This window comes from Ochotona curzoniae, unplaced genomic scaffold (assembly GCF_017591425.1).
Source record: "Ochotona curzoniae isolate NIBS_2020 unplaced genomic scaffold, NIBS_Ocur_1.0 contig_66, whole genome shotgun sequence".
Taxonomy (NCBI): domain Eukaryota; kingdom Metazoa; phylum Chordata; class Mammalia; order Lagomorpha; family Ochotonidae; genus Ochotona; species Ochotona curzoniae.
The window spans coordinates 21,365,495-21,383,956 of NW_024466512.1; the positions used below are offsets into that span (position 1 = coordinate 21,365,495).

Genomic DNA, 18,462 nt, shown 5'->3' on the forward strand with positions numbered 1-18,462 from the left:
GTGATATGGCTTTTCCTTTCAGAGAATCACCATGCTTTATGAAAATAGAAACTGAAGACTTTTTGAAATGGGTGAAAATATCAATTAGAAAAGCACTGAATTCAGCTTAATTTGGACTTGCTTGTCTTGTGAAAGCATGCCCCCTCATTGGGTTGTCCCAATAATAACCTAGTTACTTCCATGGTAAGCGAGTTCCCTTGGCCACAAGCCAGCCATTCTGCGATAGGCCTTGCCATGGCCTGGGCCAAGGTAGAGGTGCAAAGAGCCTTGTTTGTGTGTGTGTTATACTTGAAGCTGGCCTCCTTTCCCTTCCTCCCAGAATGCCTGCACTCAGTGCTGCATTACATAAAAGTACAGATGGGCCTTTAGCATGGCATAGGGTTCAACTTCAGGTTTCAAGCTGAGATTTGAGTGCCATTTTTAAAAGCATAAAATAAGACATCCTATTCCCATGGTTTCCTTCCTTTCCATGCTATTTTCTAGATGAAGAGGCCAGAGTACAGAGGCCACACCAATCAGGAGCCCCCTGTTTTCTGCTCTCCTTTTTATTTTTTCCCACCCAGTGCGTCATCATCATAACCCTTCTCTGAGCTTTTTGCTGGCAGGGCCAGCCACCAGCTATGGTGTGACTGTGTGTTCCCACTTGCCTAAACGTTATTCAGTTCCCCCAGCGAGGTGGCAAGCAAGTATTCTCCTAACTGTTAAGCTTCTCAGTATTCCCCCCAGTGGTTCTTCCCTCAGCCAGATGGTTAGGACTCTATTAGTCTGTCAGTTGTTTCCTTTGACATATTTGTTCTCTTTTGTGAGGCCAGCTGTGAGAATCCATTCCCACATTGGAAACCGCTTTCATAAATGGCTTTTAGTTCTCTTTTTTCTTTTCTTTTCTCTTTGCCTGCGGAGCAGTCCCAAGTCCTGTTCTTTGATGCTGGCACTCTGTGAGTGCTCTGTTCTGCTACCTTCTTCCTGTTGGACCACTTCTAATCAGTTTTACTACATGAGTATTATGCAGAAGAGCCCAGCATCTTGCGCTTTCTGAGTGAAAGGAGAAATTATTTTTCCTACCACAGTGAGCTCTGGTTAGTCAAAAAGCTTAAAAAAAAAAAAAAAAAAACAAGACGACACATTTTCACTGTGAGCCACGTGTCGTGCTCATCCCCAGCAGCTTGGGAAGGTCAGGCTGAATCTTTCTCTGTCAGTGGCAGCCATGGGCCAATAATAAGAATCCATTCTGGTGCATGCGGCAGTCTGGAAGAGGATGATTAGCAGGCACGTGTCCTCACTCTCATCTAACTGCTTGCAAAGTTACAGGAAGCAATGAGAGTGCCTCTCAAGGAGAAGCCATGAGCCAGGTGATTTCTATGATCCAGGCTGAGAAGGAGAAATGGGAAAGGGGGGTAGCTCTCACAGGTTTGTGTCCCTGGTCGGTAAAGAGTTACAACCCTGCTCTAACCCAAAGAGTGGTCCTTTGTGGGGACCAGCCTGGCTGTCCTGGGAGTTGCTATGCTCGCTACCTCCTCTCAACCCTTTTCCTTGGTGGGGGTGGTTTGGGGAGAGCGATGCTACTCTGGGACCTTTTCACAGCACTCTCAAAATAATTGTGACCTCTCTTCCCTGACTGAAAGGTGCTAAATGACAGCACACTTGGTTTTCTCCTCAGCACTATCAGAGAGAGAGAGGGCTGTGGCTGCCTTGATAATCTCTCAAGTGTGTGTTGCATCGCTCAGGTCCCTTCACTTAGGAGCACTAATGCTAATGTCACTGAATGTTAAGGGTGTTCACAGCGTCCCAGAGCTGGCTTTAGGATATAGTTGAGCCTTGTCAGCAGCAGACTGAGTAGGCAAGAAAAACATCCTTAGTAGATTCCAAAGTTCTCCCAAAATTTTAAAGACCATGGATAGGTGTTAACTGGGATTTATACCACTTAGTGAGTTAGCAGACAAGACAGAACCTTGTGCTGGATCTGGCTGCCCAGCCTGCCTTTTTTTTTTTTTTTCCTGGCATGAGATTTGTAAATCCTTGATTCTGACAGCCCCCACATACATTTCTGCCTATGTTGATGCATTTCAAGGTAATGCGTTTTTGCTCTTTCAATAAAGACCGATCTCTGGCCAGTCTTGTACTGGAGTTTCTTTTGAGGCATTCAGAAGCAAGATGACATTTTTCTGGTACTTCTCATTGGCTTTATGCAGAACAGATTTTTAATCCATTAATGACTCTCAGTCTTAATGGTTATGCATTTTCTAGCATAATAAACTGCTTGCATTTTTATCATGTATATATAGGTTTTTTAGGTTAGTTGTGAAGTTTATTCATTTTGATTTGTGTGTGTAAATGGTAAAATATATATGATAGAAGATTTACCATTTAATCATTTTTTTAAGTGTGCAGTTTAGTGTATCAGTCACTACTGTCTGTCTCTCCAGAACTTGATCTTGAGTCCGTATTGGAACGCTGTGCCTATTAGACAGTAAGTCATTGTTCTCTTGCCCGAAACCTCTGCAACCACTTTCACACTCTGTTTCTGTGACTGGAACTTCTCTAGGTATCTTAGTGGAAGCTTAGACTTTTTTGGCTGGCTTACTTCATTTAGTGTAAGATTTTTTTAGAAACTTAAAGAAAATTATTTATTTGAAAAACATAGTTATAGAGGAAAAATGAGAGGGAGAGAAAATGAAGTGAAAGAGAGTAACATCTGTTGTTACTCCCTTAATAGCCAATAGCCAATGCGGGGCCAAACCAAAGCCAGAAACCAGCAGCTTCCTAGGGGTCTCCTACGTGGATACAGCGGACCAAGGACTTGGACCATCTTCTGCTGGTTTCTGAGGCACATTAGCAGGGAGTTGAATCAGAAGTAGAGCAGTCAGGATTGAGCCAGTGCTCATATAAATGTCAGCATTGTAGACAGCAGCTTTACATGCTATGCCACAATGGGTAGTGTAAGGTGCTTGGTTTATCCATGTTGTATTATGTGTTAGGATCTTGTCTTTTTTTTTTTATGATCTTTACATAGTTGATTAGGGCTCAAAAGGGTCAAGGGCTACAGGAAAGTGAGTAAGACCATTATGTCCACATTCTCTTTTTTCCTTCCTGTATCTGGGAGAAGGAGAAGACAAAGGGAGAAGCCACACCCTTCCTCCCAACCATCCCAGAGTCCGCAGTGTGGGGCATGCTCTGAGGGCACTGCCCAAGGTTTTGATAATTCAAAACCTCTTCTGATTTGCTGCTGATCTTGCCATTCCAAGCATCACGAGAACTTTAGCCGCTAGGCCACACCGCCGGGCCCATAATTTGATTTCTTAAGGCTAAGTAACCTTCACTTGTATACATGTACCACATTTACTTTAGCCTTTTGTACATTGATGAATGTTTTGTGTTGGCTGCTGTGACTGTTAAGTGTGCAGATATGCATGTAAGGCTTTCCCTGCTGTTCCTTTGCATGCAGACCCAAAAAGGAATTGCAGTTTCATATGGTGATTTGTGTATAGCATTTTGAGAAGGATGAACATTTGGTACAGTGGTGAAGATGTTGCTGGCCCACCTGCATTTCATTGACATGCCTAAGTTGGAGTTATAGCTCCATTCTCCATTCCAGCTTCCTGCTAATGTGCACTGTGGAAGACAGTAGGTGATGGCTCAAGTACTTGGGTCCTTGCCACCTCTGTGGGAGACCCAGATTAGGTTCCATGCTTGTGGCTTCAGCCTGGCCCCAGCCCTGGCTATTATGAATATTTAAGGGGATAAAGCAGCAGATGGAAAATCTTTCTCTGCTCACATCTGTCTGTCTTTCTCTGTATCTCTGCCTTTCAGATAAATACAAACAAAATATATATATGTGTGTGTGTGTGTGTATACGCATTTCTGAAGAACTGCCAGATTGTTCTCAAAGTAGCTTTCACTATTTCAGGTCTCAATGTTGGTGTTGCCTCATCTCCCTGCCAACATATGTTTTCATTATTCCCATCCTAAAGGATATGAAGTGATAACTCACGTGATATTCATTTGTATTTCCCTGATATATTGAGCATCATTTCTTGTGCCTATTGGCCATTTCTATATCTTTTTGGGAGAAATGTCTGTTCAAACACTTTGCCCACTTCTGAATTGAATGGCTTCTTTTAATTGTTGCTGAGTTCTAGAAATTCTTTGTTTATTTTGGATATTAATTCCTCATTTTATATGTGTTGGTAATATGTCCTGTTTACTCCTATTTCTCCTTTTTACTGTGGTAATAGTGCCCTTTATGTTTGAATTTTTTAAATTTTGAAGAATTTAAGCTTGTCTTTTTTCCCCTTGGTTGTCTCTGCTTTTAGTATCATCTAAAATTCATTGTCAATTTAGTGTCTGTCAGGCTTTATCCTTGTGTTTTCTTCTAAGAATTTAGTTTTAGCTGTAAAAAAAAAAAAAAAAGATTTATTTTTATTGGGAAGTCAGATACACAGAGAGGAAGATCTTCTGTCCATTGATTTCACTTCTGAAGTGGTCGCAGTGGCCAAAGCTGAACTAATCCAAAGCCAGGAGCCTCTTTTCAGGTCTCCCACGCAGGTACAGGGTCCCAAGGCTTTGGCCCATCCTCGACTGCTTTCCTAGGTCACAAACAGGGAGCTGGATGGGAAACAGGGCCACCGGGGTTAGAACCAGCGTCCATATGGGATCCCGGGCAAGTACAGGTGAGGACTTTAGACAATAGGCTACTGCGCTGGGCCCTAGTTTTAGCTTTTATGTGCAAATCTTTAATCCATTTTTAGTTAATTTATATATATTACATATATATGACATTAGGTAAGACCATTTTGACCTCTTTTGTACTTGATATATCCTTATGAATAAAGATTAGGGAGAAGGGAATGGCATTGTAGTACAGAGTGTTAAGCTGCTGCTTGTAACACTGGCATCCTGAATTGGAGTGGTGGTTTGGTTACACATTACTTGTGATCCAGCATTCTGCTAATGTGTCTAGGAAGGAAGCAGATGATGGGCTCCTTTGTCCTTGAGCCTATGGCCCTGGGAGTCATCTGGAAGGGGCTCCTTGGCGTCAGCCTAGCCCAGCCCTGGCTGTTGTGGCTATATGGGAGTGAAGCAGCAGATGGAAGATAAATCTATGTTTCTCCACCTCTCTATCTCTGTAACTCTGCCTTTCAAATAAATAAATATTTTTAAAAAATTGTTTCTCAAACCTCTTGCCCACTCTAACTGAAACCTCACTTCCGTCTCCAGCATGGTTTGTTGGTAAACTTCCATCCTTACCTGGTAGAAGTGTTTTATAGACCCCAGCAAGCTCGATCCTCAGGAATAAGGATTCCTGAAAGGATAAAGCTGAGGAGTCAGACTGGGAGAGCTAGAGTGCACTAGACTAATGTTACTTTGGTAGCTTGATGCCTTGCGTTCCCGGCCCAGGGCTACCTTCCCAATTGTGTTCATCCCCAGTAGCCCTTTTGTTGGGGCCATAAGTAACACAAACCAAACACATCACTTTTGTATGCCTTCCTAAATTCTAGTCTGCCTTTTTACCCTGTTTTACATTCTCCTTGGCAGATAGTTGAGTCACATGATCCAGTTTCATAGATAAACCTCAACCATCATTTTGTCTGTCTTGAGTAAGTATGAGTGGGAGGCATTTAGGAGAAGTTCTTGACCCCAGGCTGTATCTTGGGTTCAGGTGTTTGAGGACACACTGTCTTGATGAGGCAAGGCTGTCTTCACTGAAGTGTGCTGAGACAGAATGGCTGGCTGTGAAAGCACCACTCCCCACAAGGCCTCTTCCAGACTCAGATGCTTGCTCTCCTCTCTGCTGGCTTTTCAAATTAGGAAAAAGACTTTTTGTCTACATTGGCTTCATTGTAATAGAGTTGAGTTCACACGCAAGAGGCGTGCCATGAAATTTCTTGGAACAATATTAACTTATAGGTTTTCCTTGACCTATGAAATAAACTGATGTAATTTTTAATTAGTGCAAACCCTAAATTATGTGCAAAACTATGTATATATTCTTTTCTTTTCCTTCAAGAGAGCCCATCTTTTCTAAGACTTTGAACCAGTCTGACATCCCCTCTGGCATTTAAACAATCACCAGTTGGGCTACTTGACTAGTAACTCCTATTTTCTTTGCTCCAAAGCTGTTAAACCTGTAACAATGCCCTTGGAGGGTCTCAAGTTCTTTTAGGCTGTCACTGTTTGATTTGATTTACAAGTGTTATGACATACTGATTTCTATCAGCTCTCATATCCTTATAGGCAAGAGAGGACTTCCTAGCCGACCTTTACAGAAGTTTCTCTAGAGCCCTGAGTATCTAGAGGACACAATCACAGAACCTTCTCTGAGTATTTGATTCTCTGATTTCCAGTCACGTTCACCATCAGTTTATGCCTTTGAAATATCCCACTGGAAAGCAAGTAAGTTATTGGCCTACTCTTGTTTTTTCAGCTTCGTTTAACTGTCATTAGATTAGCAGTTGTGTGACTGTGTTTCTCAGACTGTGCTCTGCACTTGAGAAATACAGAATGCTCTAGGGCCTGCCTTGGCTCACCAAGGTCATAAGAGGGCAAATTATGGTTTAGGACAACTTAGTGCCCGCTGACCAGCACTAGCAGGGGGATCTGCTATTAGAGATGGCTCTCTGCAGGCTGTAGTGCTCACAAGAGGCTGTTTGCAGGAGAAAAGAGTTGGATTTGGCCTTGAAAGAGGAAGCATGGGGTAGATAAATAGAGAAGCACAAATTATAAAATTCATTCAAAACCAGGGTCTGAAAAGGACTGGAAGAATAGAGGCTGGTTGGAGTTCATGTCAGTCATGTCCAAGGGTCATAGGACACCCAGAAGCTGATTTCAGAATACAAGTCAGTCACTTACCCATAGCCTCCATTATCCCTAGTGCACTGCCTCTGTTCCCTGTCCTAATTGTACTACCTGTGATTCAATTCACAAGCATTTCCTAGGGGCCCAGTATGAGCCAACTTCAATGTGAGGTGAGGCTTGAGGGAGAACCTGTCTTCTTTATTCCAATTAGGATATTGATTAAAAAAAAAAACCACAATGAAATGTATCTTTTTAGCCAATTTTAAGTAAACAGTGCCACAGACCTCTAGAATTTTTCCATATTGAAACTCCGCATCTACTGTGTAACAACTCTGACCTTCCCCCACTGCCCTGTCAGCCACCATTCTACTTTACCTTTCTAAAAGTGGACAAATCTATCTTTCCTCCAAGTGGCTTAGGAGCATGCTAGAATTTCTTTGCATACAATTCTGGATTTTCTGGGGTGGTCAGTAAGGTCTGCTGGTATGCCCATGTATCACAGGACCATACGACAGTATAACCTAATTCCTAAGTTTTCTAAGTTCCTAAGTTTTCAATTTTTATGAGTTTCACTTGTTGTTTATTTCAGTCTCCATGTTCTCTCTGATGTTGGATTCTTTTTTATATATATATAAAGATTTATTTATTTTTATTGGAAAGTCAGATATACAGAGAGAAGGAGAAACAGAGAGGAAGATCCTCTGTCTGATGATTCATTCCCCGAATGAGCACAACAGCTGGTGCTGTGCCAATCTGAAGCCAGGAGCCAGGAACCTCCTCCAGGATCCCACACGGGTATAGGATCCCAAAAGCATTGGGCTGTCCTTGACTGCTTTCCCAGGCCATAAACAGGGAGCTGGATGGGAAGTGGAGCTACCGGGATCAGAACCAGCGCTCACATGGGATCCTGGCATGTTCAAGGCAAGGACTTTAGCCGCTAGGCCACGCTGCCGGGCCCTGATGTTGGATTCTAGGGCAGTCTATGTTATCCTGTGTATTACATGACTTACCTTTGAAAATATTATGACAGGGCCCGTGCAGTAGCCTAGCAGCTGAAGTCCTCACCTCACACGTGCTGGGATCCCGTATGGGCTCTAGTTCTAATCCTGGCAGCCCCACTTTTCATCCAGCTGCCTGCTTGTGGCCTGGGAAGCAGTTGGGGAATACCCAAAGCGTTGGGACCCTACATCCATGTGGGAGACGTGGAAAAGGTTCCTGACTCTGGATAAATAAAGTATTATGACGAATCCAAGGTGTCAGTCATTTGTGGGAGCAAGTTAGAGGGGGAGAAAAAACACTTCATGTCAGAGTGAGTGAAGGTTGCATTGAAAGCGGCTATTTACTGAACTTCAACTATTGGTGATGCTTGGAAATAGCCTTTACTTTTTCCTTATCCTAGGAGCCATAACAAGTAGCTGGTGGGTGATTAGCAATCCGAATGAGGTAAAGCCTAGTTTTGTTATCCTGGGTAAGAAGGAGATACTACTAAGGAGAACCCTGGTTTGTGGAGCACAGCGTGCCGGGGGTTTGAGTGGCATCCAGGACTTTCCAGCACCTAAACGAAGAGCACAGAACAACCTTGGAAGTAGGCTTCCTCAGAGCTTCCAAGGAGCACCAAGCCTGACACAGAACTTCAGCCTTTAGAATACTAATGGATGTTTAACCACGGTTGGGGATGGGAGTGAAGGGTAGTGTGTGTGTGGTGCCTGATCCCACTGTGGCTGCTGATGGGAAGCCAGGAGCGAATTCTTGCAGTTCTTGAAACGTAGCAGTCAGCTCTGACAGTCCAAGCTCTTGTGACCCAGTTTCAGTCCACTGATGGCTGCCAAAGGCCTGCGTGGGGTTTTTGGAGCAGAAAGTAATTGTGGTTCATTTTCCCATGGGAACCACCTATGTAGAAGTTCTCCCCAGGGCACTGGAGGCCTGTGTGCCACCCACTCTGAGAAGCTTGTGATATTTCCCCTTCTCAGAACATTGCCTAACCATCATGCCAGGCAGCCTTGGCAGAGACATATGCTAGGAAGCTGAGACTTAAGACTCCCAGGAGAGCCATAACTGAATTTCCTGTACTTGGCATGCTGTTTCTTTACAACAGCCTATAGTGTTACCCTGCCTCTATAGCCGTGAGTGATGGTTGCAAGCACATGACAGGAGCCCTGGCTGGCTGCCCTGCCTTCTTTGTGGCCTTTGTTTATGTTCTGGCATTTCATTTGACCTGTTTGGCAGGGAAGTCTTTCGGTGAGAGCTGTTTGTTCAGTGATTTCACTAAGCCAGGAAAGACACTGATACAGAGAGTTTGCTACAAATTGCTTATTCACAGCAACTAGCCACCTACTGTGTAGGCAGAGTGTCCCGAGGAGGGCCTCATAAAAGGGTCAGCTCATGGATGATGTGTGGCTGGAATGACGCTGTCTCACCAGGTGCACAGATGGGAGAAATAAATATTCCGAATATTCTATTTAAAAATAAAATTGACGGAAATAAATAGAAAAAATAACTAGTAGAAATTGTATTGGACACTTTTCCCTTTTAAAAAAAAAAGATTTATTTATTTTTGTTAGAACGGCAGATTAACAGAGAGGAGAGACAGAGAGAAAGATCTGTCCATTGATTCACTCACCAGGTGGCCACAACAGCTGGAGCTGAGCCAGTTAGATCCAGTTCAAAGCCAGGAGCCAAGAGCTTCTTTAAGATTTCCCACATAGATGAGGATCCCAAGGCTTTGGGCCATCCTCTGCTTTCCCAGGCCACAAGCAGGAAGTTGGATTGGAAGTGGACATGAACTGATACCCCTGTGGGCTCCTGGCATTTGCAGGGAGAAGATTAGCCAGTTGAGCCATCATGTCAGGCCCCACTTTTCTTCTTTTAAGATTTACATATTGGGCCAAGCGTGGTGACCAAATGGCTAAACTCCTTGCCTTGAATGCTCCGGGATCCTATATGGGCACCAGTTCTAATCCCGTAAGCTCCACTTCCCATCCAGCTCCCTGCTTATGGTCTGGGAAAGCAGTCGAAGACAGCCCAAAGCCTTAGGACCCTGCACCCACGTGGGAGACTTGGAGGAAGGTCCTGGCCCCGGATCAGCACAGCACCAGCCATTGCACGCACTTAGGGAGTGAATCATCAGACAGAAGATCTTCTGTGTCTCCTCTGTATAACTGACTTTGTGATACAAATAAATAAATCTTTTAAAAAATATTTACATATTTATTTCAAAGTATTACACAGAAGGCCTGGCACAGTAGCCTCGTGGCCAACTCCTTGCCTTGCATGCACTGGGATCCCGATACATATGGCTGCCAGTTTGTGACTGTCATCCACCCATAAGTGAGACCAGATTGAAGTCCCTGCTTGTATGCTAGCTCATCCAGCTCTGGCAGTATGGCCATTTGGAGAGTGAACCAGTGCATAAAAGATAACTCTCTCTTTTAATCTCGCTCATTCTCCTTTTGTCTCTGGTGCTTTTCCTTTCAAATAAATAGATTTTTTTAAGGATTTATTTATTTTTATTGCAAAGTCAGACATACAGAGAAGAATTGAGACAGAAAGGAAGCTCTTCCATCTGATGAATCACTTCCCAAGTGACCACAACAACCAGAACTGTGCTGATCCAAAGCCAGGAGTGCAGATCCTCTTCCAGGTCTCCCACACAAGTGCAGGGTCCCAAGGCTTTGGGCCATCCTCAACTGCTTTCCCAGGCCACAAGCTGGGAACTGGTTGGGAAGCAGGACCACCGGGATTAGAATTGGCTGTTGCGGTCACTTGGGGAGTAATTCATCAGACAGAAGATCTTCTCTCTGTCTCTCCTCCTCTCTGTATATCTGACTTTGCAATAAAAATAAATATATATTTTTATGTTTTATATATATTTTATATATTTTATATATATATATAAGATGTACCCTGGAAAACATGATTTGTTTGCCACTGTGTTAACATCAGAGGCCAGAAGTACTGTGCAAACTTTCAGCTCTGTTATAAGCAGTGTTAATGGGAAGTCTTTTGCTAGTTACTCTAACAGCAGTCACACTTCTCACAGTGATCTTTCTCACAGGATGTTGCAGTCTTAACGGTGATCCACCCAGCTAGAAAGGTAGCTCTGTATGAGGCCACATATGGACTGGCTGTTAGAAGAGTCTCTCAATGAGGTCAGTGAGGCCTGGCAAGGAAACTGAGAGCCCACGTGAACTTGACAGTGAGTTAGTGGCAGAGACTCTTTTCTGTCTGCTTCCCTGGGAAGAACATCAGGTGGGGAGTACAGAAGAGACATCTGCCTCTTGGAGCAGGGCAGTGTCCCACCTGATCTCAGTGATGGAGCAGGTGAAGGCCTGATGTGATACCCCAGCGTCATGTCTTCCCCGCCCTGTGACATTAGCTGCTGCTTTGTGTGGTTGGATGCCTTGCTTGCACAGGGTAAGGCACTGGATGTGCTGGATCTGTAATCAGAGCAAAGAAAAGCTTCACAAGGGGTGTCTAGGGCTCCAGCCAAATAAAGTGAGGGAGATGGGGGTGATTGCCCAGGGAAATTAAAGAAAATCACTTCGCTTTCCACAGCCGGTAGACTAAAGGCCCCTCACTAATCACCCACTGTGAGGTTCATTATCTGGTCCATCCTGCTGAAGGGCAGAACCAGCCTGTCAGATCAATAAATCTCTAGGCAGTAGAGAGACCTTTGGTAGTAGCCCTGAAAGGCAGGAATGGACTGGGAGAACTGGCCAGCTCAAACTGATTCTGAAATTGGATTTGGTTCTGAAGTATAGGAAATGAAAATGGAAAGGCAGCAGGGGCAGGGAGTGGTGGGAGAAAACTTCTGTGTGTACAGAGTGGCAGTTTAGAGGAGACCTTGGAGAAGGCAGATCATTTCTCTGTAGCCTAAGAGGTTTGTGACTACCTTTTGGATCATTGTTTCCAACCCATCATATTGGGTGATTGTGCCCTGGAGAGAGTTTATTATCCTGAATAAAGTACAGCAACCAATGGAAGAAAGGATACTCACTCACAGGGTCTGGGGTTTTGTTACAGGTTGCTGTTTGTTCTAGTTTCTGTGCTATTGGCTGTTTTGTTCTGTTTTCAGCCTCTTAAAGCTGAAGTGTTCTGAGAAAGAATCAATCCTTGCCTCTAAAGGAAGCTCTCAGGACCTGATTTGGTGTAAGCATTTTCTTGATTCTGAGTGTCCTTAATGCCATCAGACAAGGGAAAGGTGCCCTGGTTGAATGTTCCCCAGATTTCTCTTCTATGCAGAAGTGCAAAAGTGCCTCCTGTGCCAAGCTGGAGGTTGTAAAAATGCCAAAATCGTATTTGCCCTTGAAGATTTAACACTACAGGAATGAAGACCACTGCTTTCTTGTTAGACCTTTTCCCTTGTCTACTGGAGCTGACATATTTAGAGTGCTTGTAGCAGCCCCTCCTGACCTTTAACACCCCCTGAGGACATACGAGCCTTTCTATTCTCCTTGAACCCACCACCTTGTGAAATATTGTCTCAGAAATCTATGAACAGTTGGCTGATGACCTGTATATGAACGAAGCATCATAACCTTTCCTTTTTTTTTATTTTTAAAAATATTTTTATTAGAAAGTCAGAAAAACAGAGAGGAAGCTCTGTCCATTGATTCACTCCCCATGCAGCTGGAGTGGCCAGAGTTGCACCAACACGAAGCCAAGAGCCCAAAGCCTCTTCCGGGTCTGTCATGTGGGTACAGGGCCCCAAGGCTTTGGGCCATCCTCAGTTACTTTCCCTAGCCACATGAAGGGAGCTGGATGGGAAGCAGGGCTGCCAAAATAATTACAACCAGCACCCATATGGGATCCCAGCATGTGCAAGGCGAGGACTTTAGCCACTAGGATTCTGCTCTGGGCCCACATCATGTCCTTTCCTACTTTCATCTTTGCCTCAGTGGAATGAGAAAGGCCAAAACGGGGGTCTGCCTTTGGCCTAACAGTTGAGATGGAATGCTCACATTCCATGGTGAGTGCCTGGGTTTAATTCCCAGCTGTGCTCCCGATTCCCAGTAAGTCTAAAGTTTCAGAGGCAGTGGGTAATGCCCAAGTGGTTAGGTTCTTGCCATTCATGTGGCAGACCTGAATTGAGTTCCTGGCTCCCAGCTTTGGTTCAGTCTTGGCTGTTGTGGGCATTTGGGAATTTAACCAGCAGATGGGAGCTGCTGCGCTTGCTGTCCCCCATCTCCCACTCCCACCCTGTCTTGCTGTCTCTTTCTGCCTCTTGAATAGTAAAATGAATTTAAAAAAAGAAAAAGCAAAGGCAAAAGCAGAACCCTGGTTAGAAGTCTTTTATAAAAACAAGAAGATCTCGTACATTCCTGAGCTTGGCAAATGACTGAGTTTTTAAGTACACACTCTGAAAAACCCTTTTGTGACTAGTGCCCAGCTGAAAATTATTGTGAACATTATTGATTACTACCTGGAGTCTATTTGATTTGTCAGAAAGACGTGTGGAGCTGTCTACAGGTAGGAGAAAGGCGCACAGTAAGAGACATCTTTCAAGATGTATTTATGTGTTTGAACGAATTACAGGGACATAGAAAGATAACTTCAAACAACTGATTGCCTCCCCAAATGATCACTGACTGGGGCCTTGCCAGGCTGAGGCCACCTGGGTGCAGAAGCCTTTGCACTTGGGCCAGCTTCTCCTGCTTTCAAAGGTACTGTAGCAGGGAACTGGATCAAAAGATGAAGGAACCACGGCCTGGTGCAATGACTTAACCAATTAATCCTCCCTCTTCAAGTGCCAGGATCCCATATGGGAGCTAGTTGTAATCCCGGCAGCCCCGCTTCCCATCCAGCTCCCTGCTTGTGGCCTGGGAACATAACTGAGGATGGCCCAAAGCCTTGGGGCCCTGCACCCACATGGGAGACCCAGAAAAAGCTCCTGGCTGCTGGCTTTGGATTAGCTCAGCTCCAGCTGTTGCCACCGCTTAGGGAGTGAGTCAGTGGACAGAAGATCTTCCTCTGTCTCTCTTCCTCTCTGTATATCTTCCTTTCCAATAAAAATAAATAAATCTTAAAAAGAGAGAAGGCGGGCACAAAGATCACATAGTATTTGAAATTTTCAGAATAGGGAAATCTATAGAGATAAAGTCATTAAGGAGACTCCATATACATTACTGTATATAGAATTATGAGCCATTTTAATTTTAACAGTTCTGGTGTTATATTGTGATACCATTACTAGTTTGTTAGTGTTTTTTTGTTTGTTTTGGTTTTGGCTTTTAAGATGTGTTTATTTTTTTGGGGCCCGGCGTGGTGGCGCAAGTGGTTAAAGGTCCTTGCCTTGCACGCCCGGGATCCCATATGGGCACCAGTTCTAATCCCAGCAGCCCCGCTTCCCTTCCAGCTCCCTGCCTGTGGCCTGGGAAAGCAGTCGAGGACGGCCCAAAGCTTTGGGAACCTGCACCCGCGTGGGAGACCCGGAAGAGGCTCCTGGCTTCGGTTTGGCATAGTATTGACCCGTTGCGCTCACTTGGGGAGTGAATCATCGGACGGAAGATCTTCCTCTCTGTCTCTCCTCTCTGTATATCCGCCTTTCCAATGAAAAAATAATAAAAATAAATCTTTAAAAAAAAAAAGATGTGTTTATTTTTATTGCAAAGTCAGATATACAGAGAGGAGAGATAGAGAAAGATCTTCCGTCCAATGATTCACTCCCCAAGTGACTGCAACGGCCAGAGCTGTGCTGATCTGAAATCAGAAGCCAAGGAGCTTCATCTGGGTATCCCACATGGGTGCAGGGTACCAAGGGTTTGGGTCATCCTTGACTGCTTTCCCAGGGTACAGGCAGGGAACTGGATGGGAAGTAGGACCGCCAGGATTAGAACTGGCACCCATATAGGATCCTGATGCATGCAAGGCGAGAACTTTAGTCTCTAGGCTATTGCATTGGGCCCAGTTGGCTTTATTAAAATATATTTTAGCTATTTTTTGAAAGGCAGAGAGATAGATATATAAAATTTTATTTCTCAAATAGCCACAATAGCTAGGACTAGACTTAGACCCCAGAAATTCATCCTGGTCTCCCACATTTGTGTCAGGGACCCAAGTACTTTAGATGATCTCTCACTGCTTCTCCAGATACCCAGACGTATTAACTGAGAGCTGAATCTGATGCAGAGCAGCCAGGACTCAAAGCAGTTCCCTATATGGGATCCCAGCGTTGCAAGCACAGCACTGGTCCCTGGCTTTGTTTTCTGTGTATTTTTGTTTTGTTTTGAGTTTTGTTTTGTTTTGAGAGATAAAGAGTTCCACTCTACCAGCTTGCTTCTCAAGTATCTAGAAGAGGTGCCAGGCCAAAACCAGATCTCACCCATGAGTGGCAGGGACTCAGGCTCTTGAGCCTTCATCTGCTGCCTCCTAAAGTCTGCATCAGCAGTAGGTTGGAATTGGGAACAGAACTGGACCTCAAATTCAGGCTAACTGAAAAAGGATTGATCAGTATAACTGAGTTAAAATCTGCCATTTTGGGACAGCCATTAAGCTGCCTCCCATGACACTGGCATCCCAGATAAGTGCCGGTTGATCCCAGCTGCTCCATTTCTAGTCTAGCTCCCTGATAATATGCCTGGGAAAACAGCAGAACATGGCTCAAGTCCTCAGGTCCCTATACCAACATGGAAGCTGAGGATACAGCACCTGGCTCCTGGCTTCCGCCTGGCCAACCCCTGGCTGCTGTTGTCATTTGGGAAGCGAAGCAGCAGATGGAAGACCTCTCTGTGTATCTTTCCCTCTTTCTCTGTAACTAATTTTGAAACAAAAACTTACTATCATTCTTTCTTTTTTTTTTAAGATTTGTTTACTTTTTATTGCAAAATTAGATATACAGAGAGGAGGAGAGACAGAGGAAGATCTTCCATCCGATGAGTAACACCCTAAGTGATCACAACAACCGATACTGTGCCGATCTGAAGCCAGAAGCCAGGAGCCTCCTCCAGGTCTCCCACGTGGGTGCAGGGCCCCAAGGCTTTGGGCCATCCTCAACTGCTTTCCAAGGTCACAAGAAGGAACTAGATGGGAAGCAGGGCTGCTGGGATTAGAACCAGTGCCCATATAGAATCCTGGTGCGTATAAGACGAGGACTTTAGCCATTAGGCCAACGCGCCAGGCCCCCATCTTGCTTTCTTTTCTGTTTTTCATCTGTTCTATATTCCTTTTTTTAGTTTTTTTCTGCCATCATTTGATTTTCTGAGTACTTTTTTTAATTCCATTTTATGTCTTTGTTGACTCTGTTTAGCTCTTCTTTTTCATTTTGTTATTCAGTGGTTGCTGTTGGGCTTATAACAACTCATATTTCTTTAAATTCCAAAGTGGACGTTTCAAATCATGCTATATGACTCGATGTTACATGTAATAACCTTGGGCTAGAATGTCTCCTTTTGTGCTCTGCTGTCTTTGTCATCATACATTCTATTCTTCTAGTATTCTTTTAAATATAATACATGGTTCTTATTTTCTTATAAGAGTTTTACCTGTTTTCCTCATTTTGAACTATACATAAGACTAATTTCTGTTTATTTTGTATTTACCATTTCTAGTGGTTTTCATTCCTATTTATAGATTCAGGTGATGTAATTTTCCTTCTGTCAGAAAACTTTTTTTAATATCCTGTCGTGCAGGACTGTTAGCACATTCTCTCAGGCTGTCTCTTCATTCCACCTGCATTTCTCAAGAATGTTTTTTGCTGCATATAGAATTCTAAACAGAATTTTTTTTTCCTCTCGGCACAGACGTCGTTCCTTTGTCTTCTGGTTTGTGTAGTTTCTGACAAGAAGTGTTAATTCCTTGTTCCTCTGTATATAATGAGCTTTTTTCCCCCTCTCTATTTTGAATAATCTCCTAACACTTGTTTTCAGCAATTTTTTTGTTAGAATGTGCCTTATATATCTATCATTTTTCTCTTAGTTATGTTACCTGACTTCCTTAAATACCTAAACATGTCTGTGATCGCTTTTTTTTTTAAAAAAAGAAAAGGTCTGTTTTATATGTTTGAAAGGCAGAGTTATTTAGAGACAGACACAGAGAGATTTTCCATCAGCTGGTTAGCACCCCAAGTTACTGCAGTGGCCAGAGCTAGGCCAGTACAAGGCCAGGAGCTTCTTCCTGGTCTCCCACATGGGCTCAGGGGCCCATGCACTTGAACCACTTCCTATTGCTTTCCCAGAGCATTAGCAGAAAACTGAATCAGAAGTAGAACAGCCAGGAACCTGGGGTGCAGGTGCCACAGGCTTCAGGCTTTACCTGCTGTGCCACTGCACCAGCCCCTACATTAGCTCTTTCAGTATCAAGGCTAATTCTGTCATAAGTTAGGGATCAATTTCTGTTGACTGATAATTCTCTTGGTTATAGATCACATTTTTCTGTTTCTTAACATGTTTAGGTGTTGTTTTTTTGTTTTTTTGTTTTTTTTTTTTTTAGTTGGAGACTGGGCATTGTGACTGTTACATGGTTGGGTGCTTGGTTTTATATAAGAAATATTTGGAAGATATTTAGGAAGGCAGGTGAATTCTTTCTAGAGCAGCATGATCAGTTTGAAACTTCTTACAAGTCTTCATTTTGTTATTCAGTGGTCGCTTAGAGTAGCTTTCTCTAAGGTGTGACCATTCTGTTGTCCCTTTTGAATGCTCAGGAGTTCAGCAAGTACTCTTCATTTGCTAATCAAGATTCAGACATCTGTGAATGTTGGGTGAACTCTAAGAGTTGCTCAGCTTGCAGATTTTGCATCAATTTTTTTGTCTACTTTGGTTGAATCAAACCTTATGTTACAAGATCCTCAGAGTAACTGGGACATTATCCAAGCTTCTGAATGTCCCTTTCCTGTTTCCTTTCTCTTTGGTGATTGCCTGACAAATTTCAGCTCACCCTGGGTCCCCAAATCTAGTTGATTTTGTTAGCCCAAAACACTTCATGCTCCCGGTGTTTGCCTTCTCTCAGGAGCCTTTCCTACACTACCTGTTATCCAACGCTTGAAAAGAAGCATTTCCTTCAGTTCCTAGTTACTCTATCGTGACTGCAAATGAAATCCTGCACTACGTAAAACATTAAACTATGCCTTGAGTTACCCACCAAATTTAAAAATGTTTGTATGCTTTTTCAGAGAACGTTCCCTTCCTTGCATTAACTATTTATATATGTCTTTCTACTTCATTTCTCTTTCTCCCTTTTTCTTTTTTTTTTTTAAGATTCATTCATTCGTTCATTCATTCATTATATTGTAAAGGCAGATATAGAGAGAAAGATCTTCTCTCCACTGGGTTCAGTCCCTAAGTGGCTGCAACAACTAGAACTGAGGTGGGTGATCCAAAGCGAGGAGACAGAACCTCTTCCAGGTCTCCCACGCAAGTGCAGGGTCCCAAGGCTTTGTGTTGTCCTCAGCTGCTTTCGCAGGCCACAAGCAGGAAGTTATATGGGATCCTGGCATGCAAGGCGAGGACTTTAGCCACTAGGCTAATGCACCAGCCCTCCCACCTCTCCGCCTTTTTTCCAGTTACAGCTGAGGAAATTCTTAAATAGACATATGAGGACCTGGCACGATAGCATAGCAGCTAAAGTCCTCACCTTGAATGTGCCAGGATCCGATATGGGTGCCAGTTCTAATACCGGCAATTCCACTTCCCATCCAGTTCTCTGCTTGTGGCCTGGGAAAGCAGTGGAGGATGGCCT

At 43.8% G+C, this 18,462-nt stretch overlaps 1 protein-coding gene and 1 long non-coding RNA gene across 5 annotated transcripts in view; both read left to right on the forward strand.

Moving 5' to 3' along the window:
* The window catches only part of ARMH3 (armadillo like helical domain containing 3), a 186,506-nt gene that overhangs the window by 157,214 nt on the left and 10,830 nt on the right, over window positions 1-18,462 (forward strand). The gene's annotated exons all lie outside the window — the stretch shown is intronic.
* On the forward strand, window positions 10,372-18,168 carry LOC121164220. The gene is made up of 3 exons (XR_005885051.1): window positions 10,372-10,414; window positions 14,504-14,521; window positions 18,129-18,168. It is a non-coding gene; the product is annotated as an uncharacterized LOC121164220 (long non-coding RNA).